At 46.9% G+C, this 18,234-nt stretch overlaps 1 protein-coding gene across 3 annotated transcripts in view; it reads left to right on the forward strand.

Moving 5' to 3' along the window:
* ST3GAL5 (ST3 beta-galactoside alpha-2,3-sialyltransferase 5) overlaps positions 1 to 18,234 on the forward strand; it is a 123,567-nt gene that overhangs the window by 83,938 nt on the left and 21,395 nt on the right. Inside the window, exon 2 of one of the 3 annotated variants that reach the window (XM_088454286.1) lies at positions 12,565 to 12,672. The exons of the other annotated variants lie outside the window; for them this stretch is intronic. The gene's annotated coding sequence lies outside the window, so the exon portion shown is untranslated. The remainder of the gene's footprint in view (positions 1 to 12,564; positions 12,673 to 18,234) is intronic. 3 annotated transcript variants of the gene reach the window in all.

Here is an 18,234-nt window from a genome sequence, read left to right on the forward strand (position 1 = left end):
GAGCTATGTAATCTGAGTTTCTGTAGTAGTGTTTGTGTAAGGGAGGGGTTTGCAGAAGCTCTCCAGCATGGTTTGGAATTGTAGTGTTGCAAATAAATATGAAGTAACAGAAGGTGCACAATACGGTTTAAACATTCGCTTAAATGTCAGAACTACTGTTTTATCCAGTAAATCATTACAGATGTTTTCTCTACACACTACCATATTTCTGTGAATCCCTCACCGTAAGTCACTGACGTAATAAGCTTCCATGTTATTGGCAATGCAAGGCATTAAGTAAGCATGGTAACCCCCCAGAGATGAGATTGTATGGGTGAGTGTTTCCGTGTGGTAGACTTATGCAAGCTACATGGGTAGGGATGGAAGGACCACTAGTTATTGTTTGGCCTGACTAGAATGGGCTTATTCTACCTGATCACCAAGTAGCCAGATAAGACTGTTGCGTAGGAGGCAAATCCAGCTACAGATCTTGTTGGTAAAAAAAAAAAACCCTGTCAAAAGGCTGCAATGTACCATGTAGTCTCCTTCCGATCATCTGCTTTTTTTCCCCTAATACCCTGTTTAGTACACGAGCAACGAACAGCGATGACATTCGAACATTGTAATGATTTGCTGCCGGTTCTCGTGCAGCCTCCTGCTGTGTGGCGTTCTGTGACACGGCCCAGATAGATATATACGTAATTGTACAATAAATCTTAACTACTGCAGCTACTAGCCCTCAATAAGAGAGACTTTTCCAAAGGAATTTGTTTTTGGCTGTGTCCATTTTGATGGCCAAGGTGGTTGCAACAAAATCAGAGGAAAACGATTGCGTCTGTGTGGCCTAAGCCAAGCGAGGTGCCAAGCGAGGTGCCAAGCGAGGTGCCTGTGTGGGGCCGTCGTGCAGCATCGCACTATAGTGAGAGAGAATGAGTCGTTTACTCCCAGGCCGGGAGACTCATTAAAGTTTCTTTCTTGAACGAATGTCGTGCAGCGTAGATGGAATTATTTGTTTGTTATCCTCCAGACGCGTCCCTGAGCTCAGCATGATGCATTTAGGAGAACCCGAGGAGACCGTCTTATGTGTAACAGTAACTGCTTTGTTGTTATGCCATATATAATTAAGACCCTAGCGATCAGTCTCCTGGGAGCTGCAGACTAGGCACAATAGAGGCACTGAGCTTGGGAGAGAGAGAGAGCGAAACATTGGTGTAAACTAATACGCCGCCAGGCTAAATTAAGCACTGGGACTAGTAGTACTTTTCAGAAGTGCCTCAACTTCTAAACAACAGCTGAAATCAGATCTTTGTTCTCAAGTGATAAATGCAGCTCTCCGTTTACATAAGGGCTTTATGGCTTTATATTAATTTATGTGGAAAAGGGCCCTAGACTGCTCACCCCAGAGCTGTCTTAACAGCAGTGTGGGCCCTGGGCAAAGCAATGCACTGGGGCCCCTACCCACCCATTCACGGGAAAAAAATGTAAATGGTCAATAAAATTAAACCTGAGTACTGACTCCTGAGAGGAGGTTGAGACCAGACCCCGTGATGACGACGGACGGATCCTCAACTCGTAACTATGCATAAAGAGTGGAGAAGTAACATCATGTGACCTGTTGTCAGGGCTGCATCTACTGTATAAACCTATAGATAAGGTAGTCCTATCAAAGTGGCAGCCGATAAATGGATTTATGATGGTAGCGTTTTAAATGACGCAATTAATTTCCACTTTTTTTTTCACCCTTTAAACTACTTCATTTAACTCTTTAACAGTGCATTCACTGGTTTGATTAACTCATGATGATGCACAAAAAGGGGTGGGAACAGAAATCTAGTCCTCATGTAGCACCTTTCCCATCCAGAAAAAAACAAGGGTTAGGTCAAGTAGATGAACTCACTGTTAAGGAGTGAAATAATGTAGTGTAAAAGGTGAAAAAAAAAAGGTGGTAATTAATTATGTCATTTAAAACACAACTATCATAATTCCATTTATAGGCTGCCCCTTTGATATGGCTACCTTATCTATAGGTTTAGGTCATCAGCTTAATATAAGCACTGACCTGCTCCAGACTGGGGCCTCCAGCCACCTCACCACCAGTCCGGTGACGTCACCACCAGTCCGACCGGCACCAGAGAGACGGAATCGGACTACGTGGCAATCGGTGGCAGCAGCTGAGCGGGACAAGGAGGCGGAGCAAGCAGCAGCTGGTCTGGGCAGAGATGCTGCGTCTTGCATCATACTTGACGTGACGTCTACATGTGGACTGGTGAGTCAACCGCAGGCAGGGGGCGGGTGCTGGTGACGGACGGACAGGGGGGTTTAGGGGGGGGGTTGTTAGTATTGCGGATGGTATCTTGAAACAAAATGCACAGTGCTAAAAAAAAAAACACATTAACTGACAGGCCGGGACTGCAGGGGGCTGGGGGCCCCCTTGAATCTTCGGGCCCTTGGGCAACTGCCCATCAAGCCCAATGAAAGAGACGGCCCTGGCTCACCCTGAATATATATATGATGGTAGATGCTGCATGTTGAGACTATTGTTTCAGACACAAAAAGAAAAAGTCCAAGTGCACAACTCCAACATTACTAATTATATATAATACATTTTGCAATAAAATGTTGCAATAAATAGAGGTTTTAGCATAATCCTGGACAAGGTTGGAGTTGTGCACTTGGACTTTTTCTTTTTGTGTCTTTTATATTAATTTACCAGGTAAATAAATGCTATTATCAGCATTAGTGTGCATCAAACAAAGAACTTTTACCTGAGATTAGAACTTCAAGAGGAGGTAAAGCCACAATATGACAGTAATATATATGCAAGGTTGTGGGATTCTTGGCAGAATAATAGCTGGTCTGTTTATACTGACTATGTCCGTCACACTTCCTCCGCCCTCTGCAGCGGGTTACCATGTTGGGTGAGAGGTACATCTGTCTGAGTAGGTATCTGATGACTGAAAGGCTTGTAGAGCTCCTGTGCAAAAATGGGGATGCAGTCAGGAAGCTGACTGTCGAAATGCCGACGCCTGTCATTAGACCTACTCCGGGAGCCTGGCATACCAAACAGTGCCAGATTAATGTCCACATGGGCCTGGAGCTGAAATTTATGATGGGCCTATTGTATGCCGCTGAAGGGGGTGGGACAAGTGCCGTAGCAGTGTGACTGGTAATGTGGGGCCATGACCAGTGCGGTGTGGTTGTGGTTTACATAGGGGTTTGGCCAGTGCAGCATTCTCCCAGGACGCTCCGGGCAGTGCTGCATTTTCAGGTGCCGGCGGCCTCAGTACCTCTACGCAACGGCATGATGTTACGCACTTAAGAGGCACGGGGCTGGCACAAGGTGCTCCGGAGTTAGCCCTGCTATGCCGCTGACTGTGCATGTGTAGGCCAGCACTCCTGTGCAAAGTATAGTGCTATAGCGTCTGGTGCCCTCCTAATTACCTCTGGCTGTGAAGGGCGGGAACCATGTAGCAGTCGAATGGGCGGCACTCTGGATGACTTGTATAAAACACATTAAAATCCATTTAAGTTAACAACATTTCAGAACTTGTATTCATCCTTTCAGTAATCCTGACGAAAGAATAAATACAAGTTCTGAAGCGTTGATAACTTAAACTGAGTTTTAGTGTGTTTTATAAAAGCCGTCCAGAGTGCCGCCCATTTGACTGCTATATATATATGTGTATGTGGGTGTGTACATACATACACACCCACATACACACCCACATACACGTAAATTGTGTAGGTACAGGGGCTTGAGGCACACTTAAGGGGACTGAAGCAGGTGTGGTGTAGTATGTTGACAGTCATGAAAATGTCGACATTAGGGTTGGGCTACATGGGGGGGTTAGGCACTAGGGGAAGGTTAGAGTTAGGCTACGGGGGGAGGAGGATAGGGTTAGGCACTAGGGGGAGGTTACAGTTAGACTGCGGGGGGAGGAGGTTAGGGAAAGGCACTATAAGGTAAGGGGTAGGCATTAGGGTTAGTGAGGTCATGACCCAATCCAGAAGCCATGCTGGAGTCACTGCAGCCATTAGGAGCAGGTCAGTGAGCGCTGGGCCAACAGGGATGATATGTCGACATTCCATCACTATCTACATGAATGTTCGACACGGACAACTTCAACATTATGACCATCTTGACATTCTCCTATTAACATGATGAATGTTTACATATCATTCCACATCTGCTTCAGTCCCCTTAAATGTGTCTGAAGCTCCTGTACCATCCCTATTTACCACCATGTGTGTGTATGTATATATACGCACACACGTACGTGCATATATATACACGTGTGTGTGTGTATATATATATACACATATACACACACATACATATATTCACACAAGTACGTACATATATGTATATATATACACATACACACACACAAGTACGTGCATATATACACGTGTGTGTATATACACATACATATCCACAAACATACATTTACAGTCACACATACATATACACGCATATATATACACACAGACACAAGTACGTGCATATATACACGTGTGTGTCTGTGTATACACATACATATACACAAACATACATTTACACACATACATATACACACACTCAAGTACGTACATATATGTATATATATATATATATATATATATACACACGCATATATATATACACACATACACACAGACACAAGTACGTGCATATATACACGTGTGTGTATATAAACATACATATACACAAACATACATTTACACACATACATATATATACACACACAAACAAGTATGTGCATATATATACACATATATACAGTACATGTGTGTGTATGTATATGTGTATATATATATATATATATATACATACATATATATATATATATATATATATATACATACATATATACACACACACACACATATACGTGTGGGTGTATATATATATATATATATGTGTAGATACACAAGCTCTTATACCCACCTAATATTATAGATAGATAATAGATAATTACATACATATATAGACAGAGGCCAGACATTACACTGACCTGAGTAAAGCTAATCCTGACATGCTTGGCTGAGCTGCCTTCCCTCTTCAACTAGGCGCTTGACACCGCTTTGGAGTAGGATGGTTCAGGAGGCGGAGCCTCGGTATAATGGAGGTGGAGCTTCGGCGGGGCTTCCGAGGTGGGCGGGGCTTCAGCGGCCCGCGGGTGGGCGGGGCTTTGTCCTGGCCTGTCGATCCTCCAAGAGGAGGGTAACGGGTGGGGACCGGGGAGGTCAGAATGGGCTAAGCTCTATTTATGACAGCCATTAGGTGAGAGAGCTGGCTGAGCTGTTCCTTAGTGTTGACAGGAAAGAAAAAACTTTTTTTTCCTGCCTGCACTGCAGTCGGTGTGGGCCTATTTTCAATGGGAGGCCTGGAGCGGTAGCTCCACCCGCCCCATTGTTAATCCGGCCCTGATACCAAAGGAAGGTAACCCAGGCGAGGACAGCCGCTGGAGGGGGGTGGTGGAAGGGTTAGGTGTTAGGGCTCCCAAGGGGATGGAGGGTTAGGTTTAGGCTAGGAGGGGCTTGCTTTAGGCACCCCGGGGGGGGGGGGGGGGTTAGGGTTAGGCACCGCCCCGGGAGACTTAGGTTTAGGCTGCGGGGAAGTGGGGGGTAAGGTTTAGGCACTAGGGGGGGTATGTTAGGGTTAGGCACCCCTAAAGCAGGGTTAGGGTAGGGGGTAAGGTTAGCGGTACTTACCTCAATTAGCAATCGGGATCTTCACCCCTGTCGGGCTTCCGCTGTCGGAATTACATACTGATTCCGCATAAATGCAGTGTTTGACCTAGCTTAGTGCAGTTCTCAAGTACCCCCAACAGGACATATTTTAAGGATTTATGTAATCATGAACAGCTGTGACTTTGCTTGGTCATTAACCATTCCACCTGTTTTCTCATGATCTGTTTTTCACCAAGGGGGGGGGGGGGGGGGGGGGGGGGTACTTGAGGATTGGCATTAATCTTGGCCTATTGCACATATAAGCCCGGAAATGCATAATGTGGATCTGTTGCAGCAGCTGCCCACATGCAGCAGGTGGCCATTTTGGAAACGGAGCCAATGGGTTTGAGAATACGTCCCATTAAACCACTAGGAGTCAGTGACATCACCTAGGCTATTTGCGAATAGATAGGATTTTGTACCATGACTTCCGCGCTCTGTCTAGATAATATGCACACACTAAATACATAAATAAGTACTTTGTGCTCCCTGTTCTATAAAAAGGACGGCACATTGTGTAATTATTTTGCCATTTGATTTGTATAAACTCTTCTTTGAGCCTGTTGGCAGTATTGTTGCTGGCACTAGACAAAACACACCTTCAGGAAGAAAAAAGGCTATGCTATAATTAGAGAGAGAATACGTCATGTATTTCTCCTTCAACCACCAGGGGACACTGGAGCCTCAGTACAATGGGGTATAGGAGTGTGTTAACCGGGAGCTGGCACCTTTAAATAAAAAAACTACTGGTAGCTAGCTCCTCCCCCTCTATACCCCCCCCCAGGTCAGTCTAAAAAATGTGCCCTGGGAGCTGGACGTAAGCCTCCTTAGGGCTCCGGAAATATACTCAAGCATTGAGGACAGACAGGCAGCCTACTGCCCCTGCCTGTCTGCGCCGAGGGAGCTGCCGGAGAGATCCTCACCGCTGCTGCATGCAGTTTGCGCTGAGGTCTCCTGCTACAGAGACCTCAGTCTCTAGGGTACCCAAAGACGCGTTGCATGCAGTGCACGTCGCGGGACCCAGTAGCATATGCCCGCCGCCGGCAGCACTGGCAGGGCTAAGGTTAGTGTTTCCTGGCTCCCTGGTTAGCAGAGGAGCCAGGACATGTATTTAGGCGGGCATTCATAGTACGCTCCGATAGCGCTGAGAGCACCATAGCGGGGGGCGGAGCCTAAGTTTCCCTTCTGCTCCTGCCTCCCAGCAGCCTCAGCGCTTCCAGAAGGATGCTGGTGGCCATTTTACACGCACTACAGGGTGGAGAGAAAGCAGTGTCAGCAGTCAGGCTAGTACTCTGTGTATCAGCACTTGCATTTTTTATTCTTGTTATCAGCACTATTCTGTTAGCGCTGCAAACATCATAGTTTATCTCCCTCTGTGCCCCTTTCAGGTCTCTGTGTGGTGTGATTGAAAAATCTGTTATTGTATTACTGTCCTTTTCTCTGTGTGTGTGGGTGTGGTGTCTGTAACAGACATGTCTACCAAGGGGTCTAAAGCAGCACAGAAGTCTTTTTCATGCAAGACTTGTGGTGAAAAATCCACACAGGGACAATCTAAGGCTTCCTAACTGTGTGATAAATGTGTGTCTTTACCTCAGGATACTAATCTTGAAGTCCAGCCTAGGTGGTCTGATCAATTGACTGCAGTTAGATCAAATCTGTCATCAGAGCTGGAATCAGGTCGTAAGGACAGGGAGAGGCTGAGACAAACAGCAGCTGAACCAGATTGGGCTCGCTCTCTGGCCAGATCTGTGGAGGGACTTACAAAAGCAATGTCCCAGGCCCCACCTGCTTCTTCTTCTCCTGCTCAAGTCCTTAGTAAGAGATTGATTCATAATCCCTTACACTGGGATGAGTCAGATGAGGAGTTGCAGGACACTGAAGAGGGCGAGGTTCAGGAAGAGGAAACTTACATTCCTGAAGACCCCGAACCTGCATCTCAGGGCGTGGATGCTTTAATTTCAGCAGTACGCCAGGTGTTGCATGTAGAGGATTTAGAGGTTACTGAAAAACCATCTATTTTTGGTAAAAGATTTAAGCAGTCTGTTACCTTTCCAGCATCAGAAGAGCTGGATGAGATTCTTTTTTCCGCATGGAAACACCCAGACAAAAAATGTCAAATTTCTAAGAAATATCTGTCTTCTTACCCTTTCCCACCTGACAGTAGGAGATTATGTGAAACTCCTCCAGCAGTGGACCCGCTAGTAGCCCGTCTTTCCAAGAAAACGGTGCTTCCGGTGCCTGGCGCGGTTTCCCTAAAGGAAACCTCGGATAGGAAGATGGAACACACATTGAAATCCTTGTATACAGTTGCAGGGGTTTTGATGCGTCCAGCACTAGTCAGTTGTTGGGTGAATAAGGCCATTGGAGCCTGGGCGATGCAGCTGGCTGAGGGGATTAAGACAGGTATGCAAACTGACGACTTAATTCAGTTAGCCGAACAGATCGCAGAGTCGGCTGCTTTCCTCGGAGAAGCGTCTAAGGACATTTGTAATCTATGCGCCAGATCTTCAGCAATAGCTATATCTGCTAGAAGGGCTCTGTGGCTGCGTCAATGGCAGGCAGATGTAGAGGCCCTTCCCTTTACTGGGGAGGTACTTTTCGGATCGGAATTAGATAAGTGGATCTCACAAGCTATAGGTGGGAAATCCACTTGCCTACCATCTGCAGCTCCTCCTACTAGAAGATCTTTGGCAGGTCCCTCCTTTCGATCCTTTCATGCCTCTGGAAGATTTAGAGGGCGTTCCAGAGGAGGTCCGGCCTTCTCCAGAGGTTCCAGAGGCCGAGGTAGAGCTTCAGCATCAGCCGCCTCCAATACTCAGCAGGACAAGGCAGCTGCCAAGCCTGCCGCATGACGTCCTTCCTTCTCATTTGGGAGATCCCAGGGTTGGGGCGCGCCTTTTACGTTTCAAGGACATTTGGATCCAGTCTTGCCAGGACGCCTGGGTCAGGGACATCATTATTCACGGCCTGAAATTGGACTTCAGGGCCCATCCTCCTTCTCGTTTTTCAAAACCGGTTTACCTCTGGTTGCAGAAAAACGAGGAGAAATTATAGGGGCAATACAAAAACTGTTATTGTCCCAGGTAATAGTGAATGTTCCGACCCATCAGAGAGGTCAAGGGTTTTATTCCAGCCTGTTTGTGGTGCCCAAGCCGGACGGCTCCATGAGACCCATACTCAATCTCAAGGATTTAAACCCTCATCTTCGAGTTTTCAAATTCAAGATGGAATCTCTCCAATCCGTTATAGCGGGTCTCGACAGGAACGAGTTTCTGGTGTCCTTAGACCTTAAGGATGCTTATCTCCACATCACCATCTGCCCCCCCCATCAGGCCTTTCTTCGTTTTGCGGTCCTAGAGTCGCATTTTGAATTCCAGGCCCTACCTTTCTGACTTTCGTCAGCTCCAAGAGTCTTTACAAAAGTTATGGCGGCAAAGATGGCCCTACTGCATGGTCAGGGGGTCGTCATTGTTCCATACTTAGACGATCTATTGATAAAGGCCTCTTCGGAAGCTCGGCTGTTAAGGGACATTCGCTTAACTCAGAGCATCCTCCTGCAACACGGTTGGATACTAAATTTCAAAAAGTCCTCCCTGATCCCCACACAGCGTTTACTATTCCTGGGAGTGATACTGGACACAGTGCAGCAAAGAGTTTTCCTGCCTCAAGACAAGGCTGCCTCCATTCAGCATATGGTGCGCCTGGTCTTACAACATCACCGAGTGTCTGTGCATCTCTGTATCCGCCTTCTGGGGAAGATGGTGGCGGCCTTCGAGGCGATTCAGTGTGCACAATTTCATGCCCTTCCTTTTCAATTGGATCTCCTCTCCCAGTGGTCAGGATCCCACCTTTTTCTTCATCAGAGAGTTCTCCTGGCGCCTCAGACTCGAACATCTCTCATTTGGTGGCTAAACCCTTCCCACCTGCTGGTGGGGAAAAGGTTTGCAGTGTGGGATTGGACCCTCCTCACCACGGACGCAAGTCTGAGGGAATGGGGAGCAGTGACTCTGGGAAAGCATTTTCAGGGGCACTGGACGCAGCAGGAAGCCAGATTGCCCATAAATATCCTAGAGTTGAGAGCGGTATTTTATGCTCTCCAGCTGGCGCCTCCTCTGCTGGAGGGGCAGGCAATCAGAGTCCAGTCGGACAACGCCACTGCAGTGGTGTATATAAACAGGCAGGGCGGCACAAAAAGCAGAGCCGCCATGAGGGAGGTAACCAGGATTCTGCTTTGGGCAGAGGAATTCGCAGTAGTGATTTCTGCGATCTTCATTCCAGGAGTAGAAACCTGGGAGGTCGACTACCTCAGTCGGCAGTACGTTCATCCAGGGGAATGGTCACTGAATCCTCAGGTGTTCCAGCAACTAACTCTGCGGTGGGGCTGTCCTCAAGCCGACCTTACGGCGTCAAGGTTAAACCACCAACTACCAGTTTACTACTCCAGAACAAGGGATCCACGGGCAGCTGCAGTGGACGCACTGGCGGCTCCGTGGAAGTTTCATTACATTTACCTATTCCCTCCGTTTCCGTTCATTCCACGCCTGCTTCAAAGAATCAAGCGGGAAAGGATCAAGGTGCTTCTGATAGCACCAGATTGGCCAAGACGAGCGTGGTACTCCCAGATACAAAATCTGTTAATAGACGAGCCATGGCCACTGCCTTTTCAGGACAGCCTCCTTCGTCAGGGCCCATTTGTTTATCGCGACTTAAGGTGGCTTCGTTTGATGGCCTGGCTATTGAAAGGGCCGTCCTCAGAAAGAAGGGTATTCCGTCTAGTGTCATTCCCACAATGACTTGGGCTAGGAAAGGAGTCACTTCTCAACATTACTACCGCATATGGAAGACATGTGGCTTGGTGTGAGAGACGTAATTCTCCTCCTTCGGTCTTTAAGGTATCACGTCTCCTTTTTCTTCAGGCTGGTCTCTCAGCAGGCCTTCGTCTGAGTTCATTAAAGGTACAGGTATCCGCGTTGTCCATTTTCTTTCAGAGGAAATTGGCTTTGCTTCCGGATATACAGACCTTTCTCCAGGGAGTTGTGAGGATTCAACCCCCCTTTGTGCCCCCCACAGCACCATGGGATTTGGATTTGGTGTTGGCCTTCCTCCAGTCTGATACTTTTGAGCCATTACAGAGAGTGGAGATAAAGTACTTAACCTGGAAGGTGGTTCTGTTGTTGGCTCTCGCTTCGGCAAGGCGTGTGTCAGAACTCAGGGCCTGATTCAGAGCCGCTCGTAAGCAGCTGCTCGTTTGCTCCGAGCGATGCTCGCACATCTGCGCATACGTATGGGTCGTAATGCGCATGCGCCAACCAGTCATTGCGGTCGGAAATCGAGCGCTCGCAAAATAGCGAGTGCCTGCTAATTTGAGTGACAGGATGAGGCGTTTGTGGGTGGTAACGGGAAGGTGCTTGAAAACGGGGAGTGGTGATCCAAACGCAGGCGTGCCAAACGGTCAAAACGGGCGTTTTAAGGGTGTGCATAATTAACAAAGCAGCGTCATCGACCACGTCACTTGGTTGTTTCTTAGCCTGAACTGTTTGCATGATTGCGGTAGGAAAATCCAACCACAAGCACTGCGAGCAGTTCAGACGCCTTTCGATGTACTCGATTAATCAAATAGATAGTGGAGATGACTTAGGATGCGAGCGGCCAGGGGACGTCTTTACAAAATAGCGAGCGCATGTTTCGTTCGCTCGCTCAGACATAAAGGCCTCAACAGACCGCAAAGAGCGAGCGCTCAATTTAAATAGCCGGCCCCTTTTTCTGAGCGAGCGCAAATAGCGTCCGGCTCTGAATCAGGCCCTCAGTGCTTTATCTTGCCGCCCTCCTTATCTTATTTTCCATGAGGATAGGGCGGAGCTGCGTACTCAAAGGGCTTTTCTTCCCAAAGTGGTGACAGCTTTTCATATAAACCAGCCTATCGTGGTTCCGGTGTTTAAGGATGACTCTTCCAATTCAAAATCCTTGGATGTAGTCAGAGCACTCCGGATTTACGTTGACAGGACTGCCTCCCTCCGTAAATCGGATGCTTTGTTTATTCGGTTTGATGTGGCCCGTCCAGGTTGGCCGGCCTCCAAACAGACCATTTCTAGATGGATTATCAGGCAAGCATACGTGATGGCTTCCAAACAACCACCGGGTCCTATTACGGCGCATTCTACGCGCTCGGTAGGTCCTTCATGGACGGCTGCTCGCGGGGTTTAATTAAACCAGCTTTGTAGAGCAGCCACTTGGTCAGGCACGCATACCTTCCTACGATTCTATAGTTTTGATACTTTTGCGGCCTCCGCTTCGGAGTTTGGCCGTGCGGTGTTGCAGGGCTCTCAGCGCTCTCCCACCCGGGATGTAAGCTCTGGGACGTCCCCATTGTACTGAGGCTCCAGTGTCCCCTGGTGGATGAAGGAGAAAATAGGATTTTGGTACTTACCGATAAATCCCTTTCTCCGATTCCACAGGGGACACTGGACACCCACCACTACGCTGTTCTGCCTGCATTGTTACTGTTTTTACAGGTTCAGACGCTAGTTTGCGTTTAAAGTTGTCTGACTGACCTGTTATATGTGTACAGTCTGTGGAACGTCTAATGTTTGTTGTATAACTAACAGATTAATGCATAAAAGAAAGAACATAAAGATAATAGGCCTGCTGCTTCTATATAAAGCTGCGCCAATGTGTTTGTTTTTCAATGGGAGGCCCCGGAGCCTGCGTATACAGGTGATTTTCAGGTCTTCAGACAATGCTGCAGTCAGTACAGGTCTGTGTTAGTCGCTTCTCTTTTTAAAAAAAAAAAAAAAAAAAAAAAACAAATTATTACCTGCCGCAGTTGTAATCATATATTTGTTTTGGCAACAGATTAAAAGAAAAACAAAAAAAAAGGCGACTATTTGTGCGCAATGAATCTGTCTCCGAACCATTTACACAAAGCACTTTGTGAAGCGACCCCTCCCTGGAAGATGACAGGTATACTTTAATTGGGGCAGATGTCATGTAAATATGACATAAAAGGAATTGGGTGTGTGACTGTGAGTTGATCAGAGATTCACAAACTTTTTTTTTTTTTTTGCAACTTTATTGTAAAGTTTTAAAATTAACATCAATACATTACAAATCGAAACACATAGTGTATTGAGTTTGACTCAACGTTGCCAACAGATGTTAAATCAGAAATGTACATATTATATCTTATCGGACAGAACAGTCCCCAGCATGTCTGCAAAGCCCCAACGGAGAAAGAGCCCATCGGTCCCATTGCTTGTAAAACTTGGGAAGGGCCTTGCGACTACAAATCACTCATTAGCAGCTCCCACCAATTACGTACATAAGGAGGATCTGGAGCACACTAGGAGCAAGCAATGATCACCTTAGCTAAGGTGGAGAGTGCCAAAATATATCTATAAATGGTTGCATTAAGCAACTCTTCCACTTTTATTTTTTTTTAACATACTGGATCCATCTGTAAGAGCGTATGGTCACAGATGTCGGGGAAAGCAATGGGTTCCTGTCAGTGTCCAGGCTGCAAGGTGAGAATGACAGGAACCGCACAGGGTGGCAGTGTCAGGGAGCATGCAAGATGGCGCCATTACTCCACAGGATGGCAGGGACACCAGAGAGAATGTAGACTCCTGTTCAGGGAATAGAGTGAGTGACCAAGGGACAGAGAGAGAGAGATTGCTGAGTGACCAAGGGATAGAGTGCGTGAGATTACTGAGTGACCATGGGTACAGAGAGAGTGGTCGGGAGATGAGGGAGATTGCTGAATGACCGGGAGAGAGGAGTGATCAAGGGGGCACAGAGAGAGAACTTGCTCAGTGACCGGGGGTACAGACAGATTGCTGAGAGACCAGGGACAGAGAGAGCGAGAGATTGCTGCGTGATCAGGGAAAGACAGAGATTGCTGAGTGACCGGGGATATGGAGAGCGAGAGATTGCTGATTGAGCAGGGACACAAAGAGAGAGAGGGATTGTTGAGTGACTAGGGACACGGGGAGAGAGAGAGTGCTGAGTGACCGAGGGAGAGAGAGAGTGCTGAGTGACCAAGGAACAGAGCGATACATTGCTGAGAGGCCAAGGGACAGTGAGAGAGAGAGATTGCTGGGTGACCAAGGGACAGTGAGAGAGAGTGTGCTGAGTGACCAAGGGACAGAGAGATTGCTGAGTGACCGAGAGAGAGTGCTAAGGGACAGAGAGAGTGAGTGCTGAGTGGCCAAGGGACAGAGGGCCTGATTCAGAGCTGAACGCTCTGACCAGAGCGCGCGGTCTGAATCAGGGCCGTCCTATTTAAATGTGGAGTGGCCTTTTGGACGCTCACATAGCTGTGGGTTACCACCCACAGCTTATGCGAGCGTCCATGATGATGGTCGCGATGGTCAAAGACCATCGCGACCATCGGGCTTGCGACGAGACCCTGCGGTAGGGTCTCGCTGCCGCAAGCCCAGGAGTGATTTTGGCTCTATCAGAGCCAAAATCACTCCCACTGACATCATTACTGATGTCAGTGGGGCCGGACTCAGACGGTAGGCGTTCCCATGGGAACGCCTCCGACTGGCAGCCACACCCCCGTCACGCCCACCAAAGGGGGTGTGCTGTCAGTCACCATCGACAGCACGCCCCCTTTGGTGCGAGACCCCGAGCTCGCCGGGTCTCACGCATCCGCACGACGGAGCTCCCTCCGTCGTGCGCATGCGCATTCGCCCAACATCGACCCGCTTGCGAGCGTCCGCTCACGAGCGGGTCTGAATGACCCCCAGAGAGAGAAATTGCTGAGTAACCAAGGGGCAGTGAGAGAGAGAGAGATTCCTGAGTGACCATGGGTACAGAGAGAAATTGCTGAGTGGCAGGGGGGCATAGAGAGAGAGAGAGAGAGAGAGCGTGCTCTGTGACCGGGGACACAGACAGACAGATTGCTGAGTGACCTGGGACATAGAGAGAGAGAGATTGCTGAGTGATCAGGGACAGACAGATTACTGAGTGACCGGGCATATGGAGAGCGAGAGAGAGAGATTGCTGATTGAGCAGGGACACAGAGAGAGAGGGATTGCTGAGTGACTGAGGACTCTGGGAGAGAGAGATTGCTGTGTGACCGGTGGATGATAGAGAGAGAGATTTGCTGAGTGACTGGGGGAAGCAGACAGAGAGATTGCAGAGCAACTGGCGTATGAGAGAGAGAGGAAGAAGAACCCAAACACCACAGCCAGTCTGTTATAATTAAGCAAGTCCATATTTACCGATACCTAGATCACAAGATATAAAATAGTAGTGCAGCAGGTTTTATATAGAAACCATCTTACAGAGTGCAACTACCGGCTAATGCTGGGTACACACGGCACGATCATCATCGGCGATAACGATATCGCTGACTGTTCTCCCTGCACCTTCTCGGTGTGCTGGGTTATCGTTATCGTTCATCCAGCACACCACCAACCCACCAACGACGGGCCAGCAACCCGTGATATCGGCCGGGTTGGCCTGCATGCACGGGCGATGGTCGATATCGTTATCGACCATACGTGCCCGCACATCGCTGGTCGTTGGGCACCCAAAACTGAATGATCTTAACGATATCGTTCATATCATGCATTTTTTATCGTACCGTGTGTACGCACCTTGTAGATGTGTGGTTAGGGTTCTATCAGTCTATGGGATAGATAGTGGTGTTGCTACGAGCAACACATCAGATCCAAGCGATCATTTATCTAGTACAGTCAGGTGCATAAATATTGGGACATTGACAGAATTCTCATATTTTGGCCTCTATTCACCACCACAATGGCTTTGAAATGAAACAAACAAGATGTGCTTTAACTGCAGACTTTCAGATTTCATTTGAGGTTAATTACATCCAAATCAGGTGAACGGTGTAGGAATTACAACGGTTTCTATATGTGCCTCCCACTTTTTAAGGGGCCAAAAGTAATGGGACAAACTAAACAATCCTAAATCTAACTTTCACTCTTTAATACTTTGTTGCAAATCCTTTGCAGGCAATTACAGCCTGAAGTCTGGAACGCATAGACATCACCAGACGCTGGGTTTCATCCCTGGTGATGCTCTGCCAGGCCTCTACTGCAAATGTCTTCAGTTCCTGCTTGTTCTTGGGGCATTTTCCCTTCAGTTTTGTCTTCATCAAGTGAAATGCATGCTCAATCGGATTCAGGTCAGGGGATTGACTTGACCATTGCATAACATTCCACTTTTCAGCCTTAAAAAACTCTTTGGTTGCTTTTGCAGTATGCTTCGGGTCATTGTCCATCTGCACTGTGAAGCGCCGTCCAATGAGTTCTGAAGCATTTGACTGAATATGAGCATATAATATTGCCCGAAACACTTCAGAATTCATTCTGCTGCTATTGTCAGCAGTAAGATCATCAATAAATACAAGGGAACAAGTTCCATTGGCAGCCATACATGCCCACGCCATGACACTACCACCGCCATGCTTCACTGATGAGGTGGTATGTTTTGGATCATGAGCAGTTCCTTTCCTTCTCCATACTCTTCTCTTCCCATCACTCTGGTACAAGTTAATCTTTGTCTCATCTGTCCATAGGATGTTGTTCCAGAACTGTAATGGCTTTTTTAGATGTTGTTTGGCAAACTCTAATCTGGTCTTCCTGTTTTTGAGGCTCCACAATGGTTTACATCTTGTGGTGAACCCTCTATATTCACTCTTGTGAAGTCTACTCTTGATTGTTGACTTTAACACATATACACCTACCTCCTGGAGAGTGTTCTTGATTTGGCCAACTGTTGGGAAGGGGTTTTTCTTCACCGGGGAAATAATTCTTCTGTCATCCACCACAGTTGTTTTCCGTGGTCTTCTGGGTCTTTTGGTGTTGCTGAGCTCTCCGGTGCGTTCTTTCTTTTTAAGAATGTTCCAAACAGTTGATTTGGCCACACCTAATGTTTTTGCTATCTCTCTGATGGGTTTGTTTTGATTTTTCAGCTTAATGATGGCTTGCTTCACTGATAGTGACAGCTCTTTGGATCTCATATTGAGAGTCGACAGCAACTGATTCCAAATGCAAATGTCACACCTAGAATCAACTCCCAGACCTTTTACCTGCTTAATTGATAATGATATAATGAGGGAATAGCCCACACCTGTCCATGAAATAGCTTTTGAGTTGATAGTCCCATTACTTTTGGCCCCTTAAGAAGTGGGAGGCACATATAGAAACCGTTGTAATTCCTACACCGTTCACCTGATTTGGATGTAATTACCCTCAAATTAAATCTGAAAGTCTGCAGTTAAAGCACATCTTGTTTGTTTCATTTCAAAGCCATTGTGGTGGTGAATAGAGGCCAAAATATGAAAATTCTGTCAATGTCCCAATATTTATGCACCTGACTGTACATTATAGACTTTATAGCTGGAATCTGGTTGCTATGGGTAACACCACCACTTTTCCATATTATGGTGCGTACACACGGTCAGATTTTTCCTTCAGTTCTGAATGATAACGATTTAAAAATCTTTCAGTCGTTTATATCTGAAGGAAAATCTGACATATATCTGACATGCCTGAACGATGGACGATGAACAATGCGCGTTCCCGTTTGTCATATAACGATATCTGACATCTGATGTGTTTGCAGTCAGACTTGGACGATTCCATTCATTTTAATGCAGTCAAAAAGCGTTCAATCGTTCAAAACTTTGGTAAAATCGTTCAATCGTTCATCTGACAAATCTGACCGTGTGTATGCTCCATTAGAAGTATTAGTTGCACTACCCAAGTACAACTCCTTCCTTATATTTTATTTTATACTACAAAAATAAGCACTGCTTCTAAAGTATTTCCAGCTTCTTAATGCATTAGGCAGTGCAATTGTTTTATTTTCCGGTGTAACGGTAGAATACTCAGATAATCGGGAGCATATGTAGTATCCGCGCCTCTCATCTCGTGTCGCTTCTAGTAGAAACTCACGTAATTTGCCTGAAAACACTGGTGGAGCTGCAATGCCGTGTCTGCGTGTGTAATGAGATCTGCTGCCGAGGCCTATGTAACACGGTGTACAGTTACAGCCGGCCTGGCTCTGCCAGATGGAGCACTCAGGACACTACTCGTCAGCAATAAATAATGCTTTAAGGATTAAGCTGCATATACATAGTACGATCTGTACCACCAACGACTTGAAAGATATCTTTCAGTGAAGTCATCCTGCCACATCTCTGCACAGGCAAAGTTGACAATATTGTGCAAGTTGGCCTGCATGTACGGACGATCATAGATATCGTTATTGTTCATGCGGTAACGCGCATCCTTGGTCGTTCACTGCAGAAAAATGAACGATATCGTTCATAGATATCGTACCGTGTGTACGCACCTTGAGATGGACATTATTTCCCGGTTATTTGTCACCATACACAGACGTCATCATAATCTCAGGAAGGAGGACGGCCGCAGACGCAGAGCTCTCTCGCATGTATGTAAATGTTTATCTAATCGCAATAAAAAGAGCGCTGCTTGTTGAGGTTTTATTTTGTATTCGTGCTATTTTTTGATTGTTTTACAGGTTCCA

Source organism: Taudactylus pleione, unplaced genomic scaffold, assembly GCF_031769625.1.
Source record: "Taudactylus pleione unplaced genomic scaffold, aTauple2 ptg000611l, whole genome shotgun sequence".
NCBI classification, from domain to species: domain Eukaryota; kingdom Metazoa; phylum Chordata; class Amphibia; order Anura; family Myobatrachidae; genus Taudactylus; species Taudactylus pleione.